Source organism: Gorilla gorilla, chromosome 3 (assembly GCF_029281585.2).
Source record: "Gorilla gorilla gorilla isolate KB3781 chromosome 3, NHGRI_mGorGor1-v2.1_pri, whole genome shotgun sequence".
NCBI lineage: Eukaryota > Metazoa > Chordata > Mammalia > Primates > Hominidae > Gorilla > Gorilla gorilla.
The window spans coordinates 180,685,431-180,707,403 of NC_073227.2; the positions used below are offsets into that span (position 1 = coordinate 180,685,431).

At 36.7% G+C, this 21,973-nt stretch overlaps 1 long non-coding RNA gene across 1 annotated transcript in view; it reads right to left on the bottom strand.

Annotated features, from left to right (window-relative positions):
- Positions 1–514: 514 nt before the first annotated feature.
- The window catches only part of LOC129533079 (uncharacterized), a 106,807-nt gene continuing 85,348 nt past the window's right edge, over positions 515–21,973 (bottom strand). The window contains exon 3 of the long non-coding RNA XR_008679108.1: positions 515–670. This is a non-coding gene — a long non-coding RNA (uncharacterized lncRNA). The remainder of the gene's footprint in view (positions 671–21,973) is intronic.

The window sequence follows — 21,973 nt, forward strand, 5'->3', positions numbered from 1 at the left end:
ACAAATCTGTCACCTTGGTAATGACATTTTTGAATTCCTTTTTAAAATTCAGTTTGAGATCTTGGTTCATGGTATGACAAGTATTTTTTAACTGATATCTGGACAGTTTTGTATTATGAGACTCTGTGTGTTCTTTAAACCTGTTTTAGCTGGATTTATGTGACAACACCTCAGCAGGGAAAGATCTCCCTTGTTACCGCTGGGTAGAAGAAGTGGTACAGGGTCCTCACAACAGTGTGCTCTGTTGACATATGGTGCGGGAAAGCTCTTCATTACTGCTTGGTGGGATTGGGAGCTTAAGAGTTCCAGTTCCCCATGTGTCTCTGCTGACACTGCAAGGTGTAGGCTTGTTATTGGATGGTAGAGATGAAAGACATGGTTTTCTACTTGGCCTCCTCTGAAATAATTCTGGTAGGTAGGAGCTTCAGGTTCTATATTAGAGGTGGTCAAGGTTTCTTACTGGACCTTTGTTATCATGGTTGGGTGGAGCCAGTTTTGTGTTTTTTTTTTTTTTTTTTTCCCAGATTGAATATAGCAGAAGAGTTATTTTCCGAAAGTTTTCTGCCTTGCTAGTCTACTCCTTTCTTGTTCTATTGGCTAGAGAGGCTTTTGTTAGGGTTTTATATGCATCTGTTGACGTTTCAATTTGCCAGATTCTTCACCTTCAAACCTGGAATATATGAGGCAAAATGAACAAACAAATAAATAAACAAAAATCCCAACAAATCAAATAATGCATCACTATGTCATTCCTTGGGCCCTGTGGTCCCTAGACAGTCTTCCTTCTTTTTTCTGCCTTCAGATTCTACTTACATTTGATATGTAATACCCAGAATTCTTAGTTGTACTTAGCGGGAGGAATAAGGAAAATTATATCTATTCCATGTTGCTGGAAGTGGATGTCTCCTTTATTTTTTTATTTTTATCTTTTTTTAACTAATGCTTTGTCTTTACTAGTTTTTCACTTTCTAAATTGGCATAATAGTTTTACTGGTAGACTCTCAAGCGTAAAATATATTCCATTTGGACAGAATTATGTAAGAGAAATGAAATAGGGATATAAGTTCAAGAAGAAAAAAGATACCAAATTTCTGACTGTTGAAGAAGATTGCTTAGATACGTTTATTTTTAAAAGGTTTTATTTTTTAATTATAATGGATACATAATAGTTGTGCATATTTGTGGGGTACATGTGAAATTTTGTTACAGGATTACAGTGTGTAATAATCAAGTCAGGGTAACTGGGATATCCATCACTTCAAGCATTTCTTATTTCTTTGTACTAAGAAAATTACAATTCCACTCTTCATTATTCTGAAACATACAATAATTGATAGCTACAGTTGCCCTACTGTGCTACTGAACACTATATCTTACTTCTGTCTAATTGTATTTTTATACCCATTAACCTTCTCTCTACTACCTTTCCCAGCCTCTGGTAACCATCATTCTACTCTTTGTCACCATGAGTTCATTTTTTTTTTTTTTTTTTTTAGCTCCCACATATAAGTGCGAACATGCATTATTTGTCTTTCTGCACTTGGTTTGTTTCACTTAACGTAATGACCTCTGGTTCCCTTTATGTTGGTGCAAATGACAGGATTTCATTCTTTTTATGGCTGAATAATATTTTGTTGTGTATATATAACATATTTTCTTTATCCATACATCCATTAATGGCCTCTTAGGTTGCTTCCATATCTTGGCTATTGTGAATAGTGCTGCAATAAACACGGTAATGCAGATATCTCTTCAATACACTGCTTGTTTTCTTTTGGATATAGTCCTAGCAGTGGGATTGTTGGGTGATATGGTGATTCTATTTTTAGGTTTTTGAGAAACCTACATACTGTTTTCCATAGTTGTTGTACATTCCCACCAACAGTATACAACTGTTCTGCTTTCTTGGTATCCTTGCCAGCATCTGTTATTTTCTGTTTTTTTGATAATAGCCACTTTAATGTGGGTGAGATGATATTGATTTTTCAGCTCCAGAATTTTTGCTTGATTTTTTAAATTATTTCAATCTCTTAAATTTTCTTCGCAGAATTCTGACTTCCTTCTCTGTGTTACCTTGAAGTTTGTTGAGCTTCTTCAAAAAAGCTATTTTTAATTCCCTGTTTGAAAGGTTACACATTTCTGTCACCTCAAGGTTGATCACTGATATCTTATTCAGTTTGTTGTTGCAGTCATGTTTTCCTGAATGTTTCTGATGTTTGTGGACATTCATTGATGTCTGGCATTGAAGATTTAGGTACTTATTTCAATCTTCTCTGTCTGGGCTTCTTTGTACTCATCCTTCTTGAGTGGGCTGTCCAAGAATTCAGAGGGGATTGAGTGCTGTTATCTAGGCCTGTGGTCACTGAAGCCATTTTAGCACTGGGAGGAGCCCGAAGCCCAGGAACATTGTGACATTTGTAGACTCCTAGATACATAGCCTTGGTTAACTTGGGGAAGATAATGGGGAATTTGCTGGGATACCAGTTACCAGGCAAAATCTCTCACTCTCTTTCCTCTCTTTTTAAATCAGAAGGCATCTCTCTGTACTGTGCTGCCTGGAATCAGGGAAGTGGTAATGTGGGTGCTACTCTGGCCATCACAGCTGGTACCATACTGGGTCATACGTGAAGCCCGTGGGCTTCCAGACCAAGTCAGTACTGGGACTCACTAAGGCCCATAGTCACTACTGCCTGGTTGCCTTTAGCCAGAGGGTACTGAATATTGCCAGGACCGGGTCCATCCCACCAGGGCAGCAGATTCCCTTCTGACCCAGAGTGGGTCTAGAAATGTTCAGAAGCAAAGGCTTGGAACTGGGGACTTTGGGAATATGCCTGGTGCTTTATTTTACTGTGGTTGTGCTGGTACCCAAGTTTCAAGACAAAGTCTTCTGTATTCTTCCCTCTCCTCCTTCAAGTTGGAATAATTTTCTCCCTGTGCTGCACTGCCTAAAGGCGGGGCAGGGGAGGTGTGACAGAGGCACTCACACAGCCAATGCAGCTGATGTTACAGAGGGTTGCATCCCTGGTCTACTGCCTCTGAGACCAGGCAGCACCAGGATTGCCCAAAGACTGTAGTCCTTGTTGCCTGATTGCCACTCAAATTTATTCAAGGACCCAGGCCACTTTAGTGAGCCAGTGATAAAGTGGGCTGGGAGTCAGGCTCCACAGGCTGGGAAAAGATTCCCCTTGGGCCCAGAGCTGGCATAAATTCTCCCTCTGTGGACACCAGTCGACTTCTGTCCTGTGTTGTGTTCCACTATGACAGCGTAGCATTGAGTTACAATGCAAAGTCCCACACTCACTTTTCTCTCCCTCCCCAAAAACATGGATTCTCTCTCTACACTGAGCCTCCTGGGGATGGGGGAAGGGTGGTGTAGGCAATGCAAAGCTGTCCTTCCTACCGTCTTCAATGCCTCTTTCCTTATTATGATGTGAAAACCAGATACCGTGATTGCTCACCTGATTTTTTGGTTCTTATAAAGGTACTTTCTTGCGTGGCTAGTTGTTCAATTTGGTTTTCCTGTGGGGGTTTTATCATTGGAGAATTCTATTTGACCATATTTTCTGCTCTTTAGACACATTTCAAAAGAGAGATTTAACAGTTTTATTTTAAAATGTTATATTTACATTAAACTGGGAATTATATCCTTTGGAAACTGATTAACAATGGCAATCCATTTAAAAATGGGCAACATGTTATAAAGTTTCAAAGAAGTATTTAGGAAATATGTCGGGAAAAACGTTTGAATCCATGGCTCTGGGGTATGTGCTTGAGTTTGAGATTGCTTGACTCTGTATATGAATAGCTTGAGAGAATGTGAAATCATTTTCCAAAGTGTTTTTGTCTGTTTACACTCCCATCAGCCATGCATGACAGTTCCCAGGGTTCCATGTCCCTGCCAGCACTGATATTATCAGATTTAAAATTTTTGCTACTGTGGTCAGAGTAAAATGTTGACTAATTATCATTTAAATTAGCATTTTCCTAATTGTTGATGTAGTTAAACACCTTTCAATGGTCTATTTTCACATTTATTTTCCCTTCATTTAAGTAGCTGGCATTGCCAATACTTATATTTGCCCCCAAATTTTCAACTGGGTTAATTATAATTTTCGTATTGACCTGGAGGCATTCTTTATATCTTTACTAATGTTTTGTCAGTTACTGTGTTGATACAACTTTTCATAGCTTGGGTTATATATTCACTCTCATTATGGTGTTTTTGATGAATGTAATAATTGCAATTTTAATGAAGCGCTGTGTATCAATCTTTTTTTTAAGTTTGCTTTTTGTGTCTTACTTGAAAAATTTCTTACTTACCCTCCAGTCATAGAAATAGTTGATTTTTTTTCTGAAAGTTTTTGTAACCTTGATGCTTACATGTAAATCTCTAATTCACCTGATATTAATTTTAGTGTAAGAGATGATATAGGATTTTATTTACATTTTTTCCTATTGTTTGTATACAACTTATTGAGCATTTTTCTCTTTGTCTCAGATAGACAATGCCATTTCTGTCACAAGTTGTTTTCAAATGTTCATGGAACTGAACTTAGATTCAGTCTGTTTCTCTCTCTTCCTCTTTGAGTGACTATCATACAGTTTTAATTACTTTAGCTTTAAAAGAAATATTGATTTAATAAATAAATTTTGCAGTTTATCTGATCTTATTCCTGTCAAAAATTCTTAAATGATTATTCTTGAAGTCATTTTATTTATCTCTATTGCTGGCTATTATTCTTATTTAATTGTTACTAATTTTTTAATGACTGAAGTTGTTTCAGGGCCAGATATTGCAAAATAAATAGTATGAAGAAGGGGCCAACAGGTGGTCTGGGCTAGCAGGAAATCTTCACAGCTCTCAGTAGAGTTTTATAGGATAAAATGTGTGTGTGTGTGTGTGTGGGGATGGGTGGGTGGGTGGGTGTGGGTGTGTGTGCATTTATAGTTTAGCCTTGTCTCATTTTTAGTTGATAAAGATGGGGGCAGTCCTTGTACTTTTCTATTCATGATTTCTTCTCTACATTGCTATGGTAATTACAAAGAATGCCTGTATATTTCTTCAGTTATCTTTGTCTCCTCTGCAACTTTGTATTTTCAAACAAGGTAGTAGAAAGTTCTTGTACCTGGCCCCATACACTCTGTTATAAATGTTCCAAACAGGTGGTTGTTGGTTTTGATCTTCCTGTCTCTACCTGAGATCTCTACTGGCAAGCGGCTTCACTTTTTTCCTCTTTACCTTGATCCTATTTGTACTTCATTTAGTAATCCTTTCTTATTTATTTTGAAGTTGGTATCAAGGGTATTTATTAGTATTAATGAGGACAGAATTTCCATTTTATTTTCTTGGTCTTGTAGGAAAGTTTAAACTTTCCCTCTGAAGGTTCAATAATTGAGTCTACTGAAATAAGCTGACAAAAGATAGATGAAGAGGAGAAAAGGCATATAAATTTATACCGTGCAAATACACAGAAGTGGCACAACGTATGAAACTCAAGGAAGGGCCAGATGATTGAAGCTTAAATACCCTCCTCATAGGTGAAAGGAGAGTGGGAGATTTAGGCAATTTTGGAGGAAGAGTCAATAATTTATAGGGGAAAAGAATGGGCCTGAAGAACAGATAATAATCTAGACAAAGTTCTCCTGAGCTCTGGGGAGGGTGGCAACAAGTTAAGGGAACATTGAGGGGTAGAACTACATTAGGAAAAAAAGTTGTCTGATAAAGTCCCTTAGGTAACAGACCTTGGAAGAATAGATGAAATGTCTCTCTGGGCAAGTGTGGTGACAACTTTTAGTTCCTTTGGTTGTCAGTCTTCCCTGGTTAATGAGATTTCAGATAGGAGATTGGAGAAAATTGTATTTTTTTTTTAATAAGAACTACCCTTGGTCACATAAGGGAACCTTAGAGATAGCCCCTCCCTTCATCTTGAAGGAGAAACAAGGTAAAGTCAAAGAAATCTTTATTTGGAGGAAGCTTCTAAGGCCTTCCAATTTTCTTTAATTCAAAGTGCGCAGCATGCCAAAGCACCATACTTTGGGGTATTGTTTTCTGAGCCTACTGCTTTCAACACTCTCCTTGCTTTCAGTTGATTTTAGAAAATGTCATGAAAAGGTTTTGACATATTCAACCTAAAAATCTTAGCTTGATGTTTGAAGTCATTAAAATAATTTCTATAGTTTTTTATAGAAATTATAAAATTTTATGTAAAATTTCTATAGTTTTATGTTTGGTATGAAATTCTGGAGATTGTGTACTTCCATTGGAAAAAAAATTTTAGTAAGTATCACATAGACAATGGAAAAGTTATAATAGATTACATAATGCAATCAAGAGTACAAGGTGAAGAATTATGTTTGCAGATTTCAGTTGTACTATACAAGGTGTTTTTGGCAAAGAGATAGCAGAATATTATATTTTTGAAATTCATGAATATGTCCCATGATAAATTTGTATTTGCTTTTTTATCTTTGGTTTCTGGCATACAACTCTTAAAACTCTTTGAATGTCCAGAGTGGTAAGAGTCTCTTTTATATGCTCATTAGATGACTGCTGGATGGGGGCCACTAGATTGCCTTAGGATGGGTGCTGGCTGCCAGAAAGAGTAACTCATGTTTAGAGAGTTAGAAGTTGCAACCCCATCGTCTGATCTCCAGGGGAGGGAGGCTGGAGAGTGAGTCTGATTATCAGTGGTCAGTGATTTAATCAATCATGCCTATGTAATGGAGCCACCATAAAAAAGCCTAAATAATGTGGTTTGGAGAGCTTTTGGGTTGGTGAACACAGGAAGGTGATTGGAAGGTGGTATGCCTGAGAAAACTTGAAAGCTTCTTGTACCCTGCCACCTCCCCATACTTTGCCCTATGCATTTCTTCCATCTGGTTATTCCTGAGTTGTATTCTTCATAGTAAACTGGTAGTATTAAGTGGGTAACAACCTGGTGGAAGAGGAGACACTTTCATGTGGGCATAATAGAGGGCTTACGTGGGACTAGAACTAAGCCTCTCAATTATACCAAGCTATCCATGATAGACCAGGGATTTGATGAGAATCCCACTGCCTTCCTGGAAAGGCTAAGAGAGGCCTTGGTAAAAGCCACCTCTCTATCTCCTGATTCAGTCAAAGGACAACCAATTCTAAAGGATAAATTTATTACTCAGGCAGCCCCTGAGATCAGGAGGAAGCTGCAGAAACAGGCCCTGGGAACAGATAGTACTTTAGAGAATCTCCTGAAAGTGGCCACCTTAGTCTTTCACAATAACTCACTGGAAAGCTGATGGAATTACCTCCATAAACCCAGGAAAGCACCCAAAGTACCAGTGTGAAGAGATTGGAGACCTCAAGCTAAAAATCACAAAAGATAAGTGTTAATAATTAACCTTCCATGGATGTCCTCTTTGTAGTCTTGCCTATGCTTGCTGTTCTTACCTTCATTCTGTTCTATACCATTGGGTAGAATGTTGTATTTGCAATGATTAATGTATTTCACTTCTTATTTCTGTAATCTTAGGCACTAGATTCTCTGCTTTTAAACTCCTCTTTGTATAATACACATATTTGATCCATGCACACTTAGCTTTGTACAACTTGTTTTTTCTCGCCTAGAGGCCATCAAACTCCAAACAGCCAGGGAACCGGACTCTCAGATGATGGCTTCCTTTTGCAGGGTAACCTTAGGTAGACCTCTTGGAGGAATCTGACTGCCATTCTCCCCAAAACGACTCCCTCTGTTAGCAGGAGGTGGTTAAAACCAGTCATTGTCTGTATTCTAATGGCAGTTAGATGTTCCTTTACAGAGGGGTGAATGTTAGGGACAGGAAGCAGAGAAATTCTGGGCAGAAGAGGGTGGGGTCTCTGATGAGGGTCCCACCCTCAAGTCAAAAAGCCTAATACTGCAGCCCAAAGTGAGAACTTTACATCTCCATTTTCCTGCTTGAATGTTGCCTTTTCCAAAACCACCCATGGCCTGCTCCACCCCCATCCTCTGCCCATAAAAACCCCAGGACCTGCCAGCAGGGAGAGGAGAAGTGGCTGGATGTCAGATACTATGGTTGGATGTCAGAGAGAAGCAGGACAACTTGACAGCATGGCTTCGAAAAGGAGTCCAGCCATTCATGGCAGATTACCTTCCTGCACTGTCCCCTTTTCAGCTCTCATTCCCACTGACAGGCACTTTCATCGGCAATAAAATCCCCCACATTTATCACCTCAATTCATTCATGCAACCTCATTCCTCCTGGATGCTGAACAAGAACTAAGGTGTGGGTGCAAAAGGCTGTCCCTGACCCCTCCACTGACCTTCCACTGAGCTGTTAACATTTAAGCCTTCTGCAATGGCATGATGGCAAAGTTAAAAGAGCACTGACTGTAACACTCCTACTGGGGCTTCAGGGTCACAGGTACTCCCCACTAGACGTTGCCACAGGGCCGGCATGGAGTTTTGCCTTTGTTGGCAGCCAAAACCACTTGCCCCGGCTTCTGCACCTGCTCACCTGCATGCTCCCCTCCTGCAAGGGGTGAAGTGCAGAAGGTCTGAGTGAGTGGAATTCGCCCCTGCCAGTGCTAACGTGGCTGGCTAGTTCCAGTGCTCCTGCACCTCAGTTCCCACCCATGAAAGGGTCAGGGAAATATCCTGCTTCATTAGGACTTATAACAGCCAGCTGAAGTGAAGGCAGTATGTGGGACTGAGCCCTTAACTTGTGGAGTGTTATGCTAACTCCAGGTAGATAGTGTCAGAACTGAATTGAATTGTGGGACATTCAGCTGTTGGAGAGTTGGAGATGTGGTGTTGAAAGAGACACCACACATTCAGTGTCAGAGGTGTTGTGAGTAAAAGTAGATTCCTAATTTATTAAAATACGCATTTGAAGAAAATCTAATGTAATTGGCTATATTATTTTTTATTTTTGATAACATGAGATAAATAAAGTATTCATTAAGCTTTTACAATATATCTAGTACTGAACATATAACTTGATAGATATGAGAACTGACTTTCTAGTACTAAGAAGGAGAATTATTAACTGTGGCTAGCACATAATCCAAAAAGCTATAGAGATTACTTTTTATTTTGAAATATCTAACTTGATAGTAATCGTGTAGATGAACCAGTAGATATAGGATAATTCATGAATTTGCTATCTCATTGCCGATTTATTATTTTAAATGCTCTTCATTTTAAGGTGATGTAATTCTAGGTAAAAGAAGGTGTTTGGGGGTAAGTTCTGTCCTCACTAGAGTTGTCTACTCTTACTGGGTCCTAGATTAAAAACTAGTCCTCAGTATCTTTGTCAACTCTTCAGTATTGACAAATACTCCTAGAACAAAATCCTTCATGAATATGGGGTTCATATCTCTGGATTTCTGTATTCTCATTTATCTTGGTTCAGTTATTCCTCATTCTATTTTTAGTTGTTTAATGCTTATTTATTTTTTTCAAATTTTCTCTGGATATTTAACTTGTCATTTATGGAGACTAGGAGGTTAATCTGAATTATCTTGCTTTCCAATACTGGATATGATAGTCCTGATATATTTTGTAAGCCTCAGAATTTAAATGGTTTTCCTAATGACACTAATGTCCGAATGGTTGTCCTAATGACACAAAGGAGATTGAGATTCCAATTATGTGTTATAAAACATTGCATGACATCCTTATTCTTTGCTAAAGTTGCAACGGCCAAAAAAAAAAAAAAAAAGCGTTCAGAAGCATTTTTAAAGGTATATTACATATTAGTATTAAACTGTGATATTTGTGAATAAAGTTACATTTGTTTTATGAATATTTCATTATTGGGTCATGAAATTTAGCTACAATTAATTCAAGATTCTTTTTTATTTTTTAAATAAACCTTTCATTATTAAATGAGTGGTGTTCATTCTTATTGCTGGTGCCTTAGAATAGCAAAGATACTGTATGGTATATATCTGGCTGTAGCATTTGTCCTTTCTGTACTGCATTGAATATTTACTGTGGCATCTAGATAAGTTATTGATTATTGGTATCAGAGATCTATTGTTTTTCATGCTATTTGTGTAATGGGTCCTTGCAATTAAATTATTCTTAGTGATGAAGTCTCCTGAAAATACTTGAACTAATCTTGTTAGTCAGTAGTAATTTCTTCCAAAATAATGTAGCTTACAACATTATAAAGTCATATCTCTAAAAGTTATAATTTTTTCATAAGGACAATATCTAATTTTGATATAACAAATATCAAGTTATTATTAGAGTGTTTGATAATGGGATTTAGCGGTAAATAATACAAATCTTGCCTCAGCTTTCATAAGGTTTAGAGTCTATTATAATTTCAAAGTCCCTAATGAACTTTTATTAACTTTTAACAAGCCCAGTTAATTAACAAAATTCTGGATTTCTTATACAGCTATATTTTTTAGACTTAAAGTGTCTGAGAGCCTAATCTGTTTATGATAAGTTGTTGGCTTTATCACTGAAGAATTGTACAACATAATTTGGTGTAAAGTTGCATGCTTCAGGTTCTGAAACTCACAATATTATAGTAGTTATATTTTTGCTTTTGATTATTTTAAGTTAAGGCTATTTTTACCTTTGTGCAGCTACCAGGAAACACGGTCTTTTTTTTTTTTTGAGACAGAGTCTTGCTCTGTCGCCTGGGCTGAAGTGCAGTGGCGCGATCTCAGCTCACTGCAAGCTCCGCCTCCTGGGTTCACGCCATTCTCCTGCCTCAGCCTCCCAAGTAGCTGGGACTACAGGCGTCCGCCACTACGCCCGGCTAATTTTTTTGTATTTTTAGTAGAGACGGGGTTTCACCATGTTATCCAGGATGGTCTCGATCTCCTGACCTCGTAATCCGCCCATCTCGGCCTCCCAAAGTGCTGGGATTACAGGTGTGAGCCACCGCACCCGGCCGGAAACACGATCTTAATAGTTCTCGTCTTAGGGAGCTGGGAAGGATACAGGGTGAAGGGTAAAATATGTTGGAGTCAGACAAGGATTGGAATCCTTGCCCTGCTACTTAGTGTATGACCTTGAACAACTTATTTAATCTCTCTGAGCCTCAGTTTATTTTTCTATAAGCTAAGTGTTCTAATAGCTACTTTGGTGGGTTTTGAGAGCACTCACCAGGGAGATGCCTCTCGACTTACAATGGGGTTACATCCTGACAAATCCATCATAAGTTGAAAATATCATTAAGACAAAAATGCATTTAGTATCCCAATAAACCCATCATAAAAGTTGAAAAATTGTAAATCATACTGTCATATAAGTCCACAAGCTTCTTGAGTCACGATGTGGTTATGTCCCAGTAAGCCCATAGAAAAGTCTACGAATTATAAGTCGAACCATTGTAAGTCAGAGACCGTCTGCATAACATACATGATTATGTAGCCCAGGGCAGCTGTTATGAATATAGTAACAGACATAGATAATAACAGCTACCACTTTCTTTTTTCCGTATCCCCAAGCAGTGCCAAATCACAGGTTCCAGACCAAACAAGGAGGAAAGTTGCTTTTTCTTCCCTATCATTCTAAGATCTTTTTCTTGGGCTTTACATTAAGGCGACTGATAAAGACTTTGTTGCATCCTCCATCAAGTAAAAGCATTAAAGTCATCTAATTGTAAATTAAATGATAAACCTGCTTCACTGTGGGATATGAAACTTGTGAATATGAGGTCAAATTTCTCTTGCTGGGAAAAGAATAATAATAGCTCCTGGCTGTTTAAGCTGACAGGATATGTTTCCTGTGACATTTAATCTGATAATAAAAGGCTGTGGGTAATTCTTATGGGAATCAGGCAAATGATACGTACCAGGAAATGCTCTGTTCTGGCTGTAGAAGTTGAAGGTTGAGTAACTTCATACTAATGTAGCAAGAGCTAGTTTATCACAATTCAGCTAAACAAATAAGAAGCCTTTGAATACAAAATGAATTTGATGCAATTGGGGATTTTACACTCAAATATATAATACAGATTGGAAAGAGATTGATATTATATCATATTTTGTTTTGGGAAAACTGAGTTTGAACAAGTTGGTCTCAATTTGAGCCTTGCATGTCATGCTGGCTTATCCAATTTCAGAAGAAATTACTGACACAAATTCTTTGGAGGAAATTATTTTCTGCACCATGAAATCTTTTCAGACTATTGTTCAAATGAACTCCAACATGGTAAATCTTTTTCAGAATAACTGAACAGAGCACTGGAGAGCAAATTAATCCTTTTTTTGTTTGTTTGTTTTTTAGGTTTTCTAAGTGAAAACATTTATATAGTTATTGATTTACTTTTTCTCATTTAATTTAAAAAATAAATTGATTATACTTATAAATGACAGTCTAGTAAAAGAGTTTAACTTAGATCTTATGAGAGTTGCTTGATGGATGTTAAAAAGCCATTAGGTATTTTTGACAAGTGTTTGCAGTGAAAATTGGTATGAAATTCTTACTGTCTTTTTCTACTCTTGGTCTGATTCTGTTGAACACCTTCCTTATGACTTTAAGCAAACTGTTGGAGTAGAGTCTTGCCATCACATGCTCTCATGTTCAAAATCAGTAAACCTGGTATAGATAAAAAATTTTAAAACCTGATAGCTTTAACTTTGAAATTGGGTTCCATCATTTACTAGTTGTATTATCTAAAGTTTCTTTAACTTCTCTAAATCAATAAAAAGAGTTTCATAATACTGCCTTAAAGCTACTTTGTTTTAAGGATTAAATGATTTGTGCAAAGGCGTAGTGCATTGCTCTGGCATCAACCTGCCAGCTCATCTGGGTTAGACATCACATGGCCCTCACAGTGGCTACCTACTGCATTTTATTTCTAAACATTTTTCTGCAGTTTAGTCTTATCCTTCTATTCAAATTGCTTCCTTACTATAAGAAACTTCAGATATAAATAAAATGGCCATGAATCTCATCTTCTTGAATGATATGTGTGGCTAGCTATGTTTTGGGAGGTGAAGAGAATAACCAAAGAAGCTACAAGAGGAATATTGGAATACAGTCTACCTTGGAACAGTGCCTATCTCATGTGGGAACATCTTTTGGTACTTTTGTTCATATTGCTATTCTCTTATATGTAGGAAGAGAATAAGTAATGTTGTGACTGATGAATATTTCTAGCTTTTCTCATGTCTGTGGCTGTCTTTCAATTAGTGAAAGGCAGTAGAGTGTGAAGGGCACAGGTAGGTAATTTTTTTTTCTATGCATACAACGGTAGGCTAACATTGGATACTTTTTGCAAAAGTATTTTCATCTTCATGTTCAAAATTTACTACAGTGCTCACTTGAAAGACTTCAGTTTTCTAATAATTTCTGTATAGTTTATTGGCAAATCTTGGACCAATTTCATGGTTTGACTAGTTTTAGAAAAATAGACTTCTCGTTTCCAGCTTGACCTGTAAAACTCTTGAAAGTCATTATTCCTGTCTTTACAACAAGAACAAAGCTGAACAAACTCCAAATCAACAACTTTTCATGTAATCTTCAGATAATTAAGGCCACAAGGTAGACTGCTGCTCTGAAACTGGAGTGATAGATAGGGTAATACAGAGACTCCCCTAAGAGCAGATGCCCAGAGCAGAAGCCAGCAGCTAAAGTCAGTATCAGTAAGATTACGTTAAAGTGTAGTTGACAAATTGTTCCAGTCACAGTGTGGCTTAGAAATTAAAATCTCATAAGAGGTCCTTAGGGATGCCCTCACACATTGTGTTTTACCTTCAGGAGCCCTATCAGATTCTCAATGAGAAGATCAAAGAAGACTCCTCTGTGCTTCCAGCAGAAGGAGGAAAAATGTAAGCATTTTGAAAAACACTCAGAGATCTATGTTCTCCTTAACAAGGCCTGTACTCATGAAAACCTGTTTTATCAGAGCCTATCCACTTGTGTTCTACCAAAGCCTAATTGATCTGGGTGAAGAGAAATACCCAACTCCATTAGAGGTATAATATGCTGAGAGAAAAGAAGTGAGAAATACCCAACTCCAGCTCCCTCTAGACTTCAACATTGTGGAACAGGAATATCCAACTCAGTCTCGCTAAAAGACTGAGACCTAATCATATGGTATAGAATGCGTCCCTTCCCCCAGACCTTACCACTACGGCTTCTGTAAAATAACAGATTACAGCTAAAAGAACTGAAAGCCATGGGACATACTTAAGAAATATTAGCAAAACCCGAAGACAACAAGGGAGGCAAACATAAATGCAAAAGCAAAACCAAAACAAACAAACAAACAAACAAACAAACAAAAGAAGAGTGGAAACTTTAGCCTCTTACCCCACAGCTACAGAAAGCAGTAAACATAGACTTACTCCTAGCCAGATAAACAAAACCTTGTACTAAAGGCTTATTAGCCCCAGTTTCTTTTATCTGATACATCATTTCCAGTTATCAATAAAAAATTATAAGGCATGCTAACAAGCAAAAACACAGTATAAAGAGGCAGAGCAAGCATTAGAACCAGATTCAGATATGGCAGGGATATGGGAATTATTAGACCAGGACTTACAATTAAAATTACTATGATTAATCAATCTATTATAGACTGAATGCTTGTGTCACTCCAACATTTACATTTTGAAGCCCCAATACCTCATATGATGGTATTTGGAGGTGGGGCCTTTGGAAGGTAATTAGGTTTAGTTGAAGTCATGGGGGTGAGATCTCTATGATGGGACTAGTGTCCTTACAAGAAAAGGAAGAGAATGGAGCTTGTTTTCTCTTTGCCATGTGACAATACAGTGCAAAGGTGGCCATCTGTCAACTAGCAAAAGGGATCTCTCTAGGAACTGAGTCTGTACATTGATTGTCTGCTTCCCAGACTTCAAAACTGCAAGAAATAAATGTCTGTTTAAGGCACCAAGTCCATGGTGTTTGGTTATGGCAGCCTGAGCTGACTAAGACATGCTGGGAGCTCTAATGAAACAGGTGACCAACAGGAAAGAGCAAATGAGATATGTCACCAGAGAGATGAAAACTCTAGGTAAGATTTTTTTTAATGCTAAAATAAATAACACAGTAATGGAAGTAAAGGATGCTTCCAATTGGTTCATTAGTAGACAGGACGTTGTCAAGAAAAGAATAAGGGACCTTGAAAATATGTCAATAGAAACTTCCAAAACTGAAATGTCAAGAGGAAAAAGAATGAAACAGAATATTCCAAGAACTGTGTGACAATTAAAGGTATAAATATGCATAAAGAAAGTGCCAGAAGGAGGAAACAGTAAGAAACAGAAGAAATATTTGAATTAATAATGGCTGACAATTTTCCAGAATTACTGCCAGGTGCCAAACTAAAGATCCAGGATGGCTAAAGAACACCAAGTAAGTCAAATACCTAAAAATCAATACTTATGCACATCATATTTAAGCTGCAGAAAAGCAAAGACAAAGTGAAAAATCTTGAAAGAAGCCACAGGGATAAAAAAAATCTTAACTACAGAGGAGGAAGAGTAAGAATTACATGAAACTTCTCAGAAACCACAGAGGTAGAAAGAATACAGTGACATATTTAAGGTATTGGAAGAAAAAAAGCCACCAAACTAGAATTCCATATTCAGTGAAATTATTTTTCAAAAATGCCAGATAAATAAAGACCTTCTCAGACAAACATTGAAGGGATTTATTGATAGTAGACCTGCCTTGCAAGAAATGTTTAAACCTATAGCTCACATTATACCCAATGATAAGAAACTAGATGCATTACCCCTAAGTTTGAAAGCAGGACAAAATGTCTCCTCTTAACTTAAATGCTTCGTTGTATGGAAGTCCTAACTAATGCAATAAGACAATAAAATAAAATGTATACAGATTGGAAGAAATAAAACTTCACAAATGACATGATCTATGTAAAAAAATCAGAGAATTGATTAAAAAAACAACTTCTAGAACTAATAAGTAATTATAGCAAGGTCACTGGATACAAGGTTAATATAGAAAGTCAGTTGCTTTCCTATGCACAGGCAATAGGCAATTGCAATTTAAAATTAACACACAAAAAGAGAAATACTTAGGTTTAACTCTAACAAAATGTATACAAGTTCTATATGGGGACAACTATAAAACTTTGATTAATAAAACTCAATAAATTTGGAGATATTCTTTGTTCATGAATAGAAAATTCAATATTGTTAAGATGTCAGTTCTTCCCAACTTAGTCTATAGATTCAATGCAATCACAATCAAAATGTCAATAAGTTACTTTATGAATATCAAAAAACCAATTCCAAAGCTTACATGGACAGGCAAAAGACCAAGAATAACCAACACGATATTGAAGAACAGAAAGTTGGAGAGCCAACACTGCATAACTTACTACAAATAATATAAGATTTACTTTAAAGCTATAATAATCAAGACTGTGGTATTTGCAAAAGAATATACAAATAAGTAAATGGAACAAAATAAAGTCCAGAAACAGACCCACACAAATATAGTCAACAGATCTTTGATAATGGTATAAATGTGATTCAATGGAGAAAGGGTAGTGTTTTCAACAAATGATATTGTAGCAACTGGACATCCACATGTTTAAGAAAATAAGTGTAGACACTGACCATAACTTTCACAAAACTAACTCAAAATGGATCATACACTTAAATGTGAGTTTTAAAACTATAAAACTCCTAGAAGATAACATGGAAGAAAACATTAATAGCCATTAGTTTGGCACTGAGTTTTTAGATAAAACATCATAAGCACTAGCTATCAAAGAAAATATTGATAAGCTAGACTTCATTAAAATTAAAAAATTCTCTGCAAAAGACACTCTTACGGGAATGAAAAGACAAGCTTATACTGAGGGAAAATATTTGCAAAACACCTATCAGATAAATGACTTGTGTTCAAAATAAACAACTTTTTTAAAGAAAACCAATAACTCTTAAAACTCAGCAACAAGAAAACAACCCAATTAAAAAAGAAGCAAAGGATCTAAACAGACGATGCACTGATGAAGGTATACAGATGGCAAATAAACACATGAAGAAATTCTCAAAATTATATCCTTAGGAACAGAATGTTAAAGCAACAATGAGGCATCACTATACGCTTATTACAGTCATGACTAACATGCAAGACATTGACAACACCCGCCATGAGCTGATGAAGACGTGGAGCAAAAGGAACCCTCATTTATTGCTGGTGAAGATGAAAAATGGTACAACCATTTTGGAACACAGTTTGACAATTTATTTCAAGGCTAAACAGTAGTCCGTGAGTCATGCTCCTAGGTATTTACCCAAATGAGTTGAAAATGCATGTCTACATAAACACCTACACACAAATGTTTATAGGAGCTTTGATTCATAATTGCAAACATTAGGAGCAGCTAAGACATCCACTAATAGATGAATAAACTATGGAACATCCATACGATGGAATATTATTCAGTGATAAAGATAAATAAACTATTAAGTCATGGAAAACTTTGGAGGAATCTTAAGTGCATATTAAGTAAAAGAAGGCAGCCTGGAAAGGCTACATACTGGATGATTCCAAATACATGACATTTGGGAAAAGGCAAAAGTATAGAAACTGTAAAAAGATCAGCAGTGCCAGAGGTTCAGGCTGGGGTGGGGGCGATAGGGAGGGATGAATAGGTGGAGCACAGGGCATTTTTAGGGCAGTGAAACTATTCTGCATGATGCTCTAATGGTGGATAAATGACATTATACATTTGGAAAAAGTCAAACTCTACAACACAAAGAATGAACACTAAAATCATGGACTTCAGTTAATAATATATTAATATTGGTCCATTAATTGTAATAAATGCATCACACCAATGCAAGATGTTAACAGTGTGGGAAATTGTGGGCTGGAGAAGGCAGAAGGAATATGTTTTCTGTTCATTTTTTTTCTGTAAACCTAAAGCTTCTCTAAGAAATAAAGTATATCAATTAAAATATATCTGAATTAAAATAAAAAATTAATACATAAACATGAACAAAGTGAATAATTAAAACATACAGTTTACTATGCAAAATTGTTCAGATATTTGCCCTTAATGTCTACTTTTCAAACTAAATTTTGAGACTTTAGCTATTTTGATCTAAAAATATGCACAAATTCTCATAAGTTTAGATATCTATACACATACAAATATGAATGTAGCGTATATGTGTATGTCACAAAATGCTCCTGATTTTAACTGGTTAATTTTTACTTCATCATTTTTAGAAAACACTGCTTTGAACATTTACCCCCTTACCTAGTGTTCTTTGAAATTTTTTTATCACTTATGATGATGTTTAAATATCTTTCTTTGTGGTAAAGCGTGCCACAACATGTCTTTAAGCTATCATCCAGCTAATACTCTTGAAACTTGCATTTCAGCCAGTCTGGCAATCCAACAAGCTCTGAACATGCCATGTATGCCCTCATTTCCACCCTCCTTTACTTACCTAAAATACTTGTTCTGCTCATTTTCTTTTACTGAGCTCTTTCCCAAATTATATTGACCTTATTATTTATATCACTCATCTATTTCCCAGTACTATGGATGGTGTGTTTTTGTGTAGGTCTTATGTCCCCAGTTAGATTATAGACTCTTTTATGGCAAAGCTTACATCATATAAATTTGAACCTCCAGTTCTTAACATATTCCTTACAATCAGTATGGGTTGAAAAGGATTTGATGACTTTGACTTTGTCAGATTTTTTTTTTTTTTTTTTTTAATGATTGGATAGATGCCATCCTGGAGTTTAACTTGATAATATCTCTAACTGGGTATTTGTTGAATAGGTAGTATCAAAAAACTTTGTAAGCTCCCTTAAGCACCTGAGGAGTAAATATTTGCATTTTAGACAACTGATGTGCTTGTGGGAAATCATATCTGTTCAATAAAGCCAGGAATTTCATTAGGCAATCTTCTATTAGTTTAGTTCTAGTCACGTTATTACTTGCAAATAACAGAGCAGGCATTTCTTTAGAAACAGCCTGCCAATATTAAATATGTTGCTAATTCAGAATGGTTTCTCTCAGGCCATATTAATGAGTTTTGTTGAAAAATCAAAATGTATATGATACTCATAGAACTGCTGCTACAAGCACATTTAATTTATTTTTATCCATTTGGAGGTCATTACCAGGCTTTAGACATTTTACAGGTTGAATTCTTTGTTTTGAATGTAAGAAAAATGAGATGCCTTGACATTCACAGCTATAATGAATGAAATGAGGCAAATACATTGTGACTTGTCTTATTCAATGAAATATTTATGCCCTTCAGAAGTCTCAATTACAATGCTGCTTTCCGCCCCACCCCTTTACTGTTTCAGAAAATAAAAAAGAAAGAAAGAAAAAAATGCAGAATAGGGTTATTAGAAGATTTTATAGTGTAGAAAAAGAAGCCAAAGGCCCTTCTGAAGGCACTTGTATGTCTGATGATGATATTTCCTGCCTTAAAGGGATCCTGTTGCCTTTACAGGCAGAGCTGGCTGTGGCAGATGCCCCTCTGTTAGCAAAGGCTGTCTTCAATGAAGGAAGAAATTTAGAGGGGATGATTTCCCAGTTACAGTGCTGCCAACAGAGAGTTTATAACAAAAGGGTAGTGCTGTCATGCATGGTTTGGGACATGACAATGGCAATTGTTCTTATGATGATTATAAACTATTCTTGCTGGATCTGAATGGCCTAGCCGACTGGGGAAAGTTTTTCAGACTTGGACTCTGTCCACTTCCCTGCTGTGTGGGAAAGCAGTTGTTCATTTTCTTGTTCTCTTTCTGTTCTCTCCTGGCAGCCTATAAAATTGAAGTTATTAAGCCTCACAGTTTAGTTAATGCTTCCAGTCGAGTCTGGGGAAGAAACCAGGAAGCAGGTAACTGACTTTCTAAACAGTTTTGGCAAGGGGGAGGCAGTACTCTTAACAGATGGCAGTTTGACTCATGGAAAAGTCAATTGCTTCCTTTTATTTCCAGCAGGTATTGAGAAGAGCTGGATGAACAGTTCACAGAGCAGTGTGGAAAAAATGTAACTGAGTATGTAGAAAGAGAAAACAAGGAACTTCTGAGCCAAGGCAGATCAAAGAATGTTTGAGGATAGTTTAGCATTTGGAACACTTCAAAAGTGTGACACGAGCTATTCTTTTTACCTCCCGCCTCAAATGCTTATCCAACATTCTTGGGTAAGCTTTCATATGTAAAGTGAAAATGAGAACTGGCTCTCCTATGAAATGTCCTGTTATTTGTTATCTTTCATTAAGCTGGGACCTGAGAGTACAGAAAAGGGAAAAACGTAATGATGAAGTTAGGCTGATCTTTTATGGAGCTGAAGCTCTTGTTAAACTTCTGACACTTACTTCTGACAGTTATCCATAACAGTGGTGACTGTTTAAAACTATTTCAAATGGTAGTATTGCTTTTCCCTATTGAATTACTTTGCTGATTATTTCCCTCTGGTTTGGAATTTTTTGAATGAATGAATGAATAAATGATAAAAAAGAATGAATGGAAATGTACATGAATACAATGCCCTTGCCATTGCCTTAATGCTAGGAGCTTGCAATACCACATTAAATAGCAAAGGAGGGAGAAGAATGCTTGTTTCTATTTGGTGACCTTTGGAAGCTCGCTGGTGTATAATATGTTTTCATCACATTGAAAACTTCTGACAATAGAAACGTAATATGCAGTTTCTTTCTCTAACTGAATGGCTGAGGTATGGCATTCTGCTCCATGTCCTGACCTTGAATAGAATATACTTGGTATTTTTTAAAACCTAGAACAGATGGAAGGGCTTCAGTTAAACTGAGTAAAACTGAAGAAGTTTGTTTGGTCTCCTGATTAAATCTATTCACTGTAAGATGGAAAAAGACAACTCTGAAAATAAATAAAAAATACATTGCTTTCAATAAATTGCAGATGATTAAATAGAGCAGCAACTGTAATATTATAGTTAAATTCCTTGCTAAAAATAGTGATTGAGGATAGGACAAATACAGAATTAGTTGCATTAGGTTTAGAGATTTATGTTCATTCTGAGCCATTGACAAACTCATTCATAATGCATTTTCACTGGACAGCAGGCCAACTCAACGTTTCTGACGGACTCATCCATAGTTTTGATGATAAAGGAGCATAGGTGAAGTACATTTTTAGACCTCATATATCTTGTTCTTCTTGAGGCACCAAAGGTTAAGTACATGGTCTGTCCCATGGAGCAACCTGCTGAGATACTCCACTGTGGTGTTTAAGGTTAGGGATTTTAAAGAGTTTTGTGTGTGTGTGTGTGTGTTAGATGATGCAGCCTGATACCTTGAGGTAAACTTAATTTTAAACATCTTAGGTAACTTCTGATTAGATTTCCCACCTGGAAAAAGTCAAGCATGAAAGCTTTTTTAACCAAGAGCTTTTCCAGATTATGTTAGACCCAGGTGCTATAATCTATCCCTTACTTTTAATATCTTACAAAATATTTATACAAATGCTTCATTAAAGTCCATTTACATTTTCTTTTTCTTTCGTTTATTTTTTTTTTTAGAGAAAAGATCTCAGTCTGTCACCCAGACTGGAGGTCAGTGGCATGATCCCAGCTTTGGACTCCTGAGCTCAAGCTGTCTTCCTGCCTCAGCCTCTTGAGTAGCTGAGAATACAAAGAACAGAGATATTGGTAGATCAATAAGCCATGAGCGCAGGCACCTGCCACTCATGCCTGGCTAAGTTTTTAATTTTTTGTAGAGACACGGTCTTGCTATGTTGCCCAGGCTGGTCTTGAACTCTTGGCCTCAAGTGCTCCTTCTGCTTTGACCTCCCAAAGTGCCGGGATTATAGGCATAAGCCACCATGCTTGGCCTGTCCATTTACGTTTTCAAAAACCCAGTTCCTGTTAAACAGCTCCTTTTAACTGATGATAAAAGGGTTTTAATTCTATAATGTAACATATGTCTGGATTTTGAGTTAAGCATGTTCTGTCTTTGGTGAAAAACACGAAAACTTGGAACTTTAGTGCCAAAGAGAAGAGAAATGCATACAGGTCTTAAGTAATGAATAAA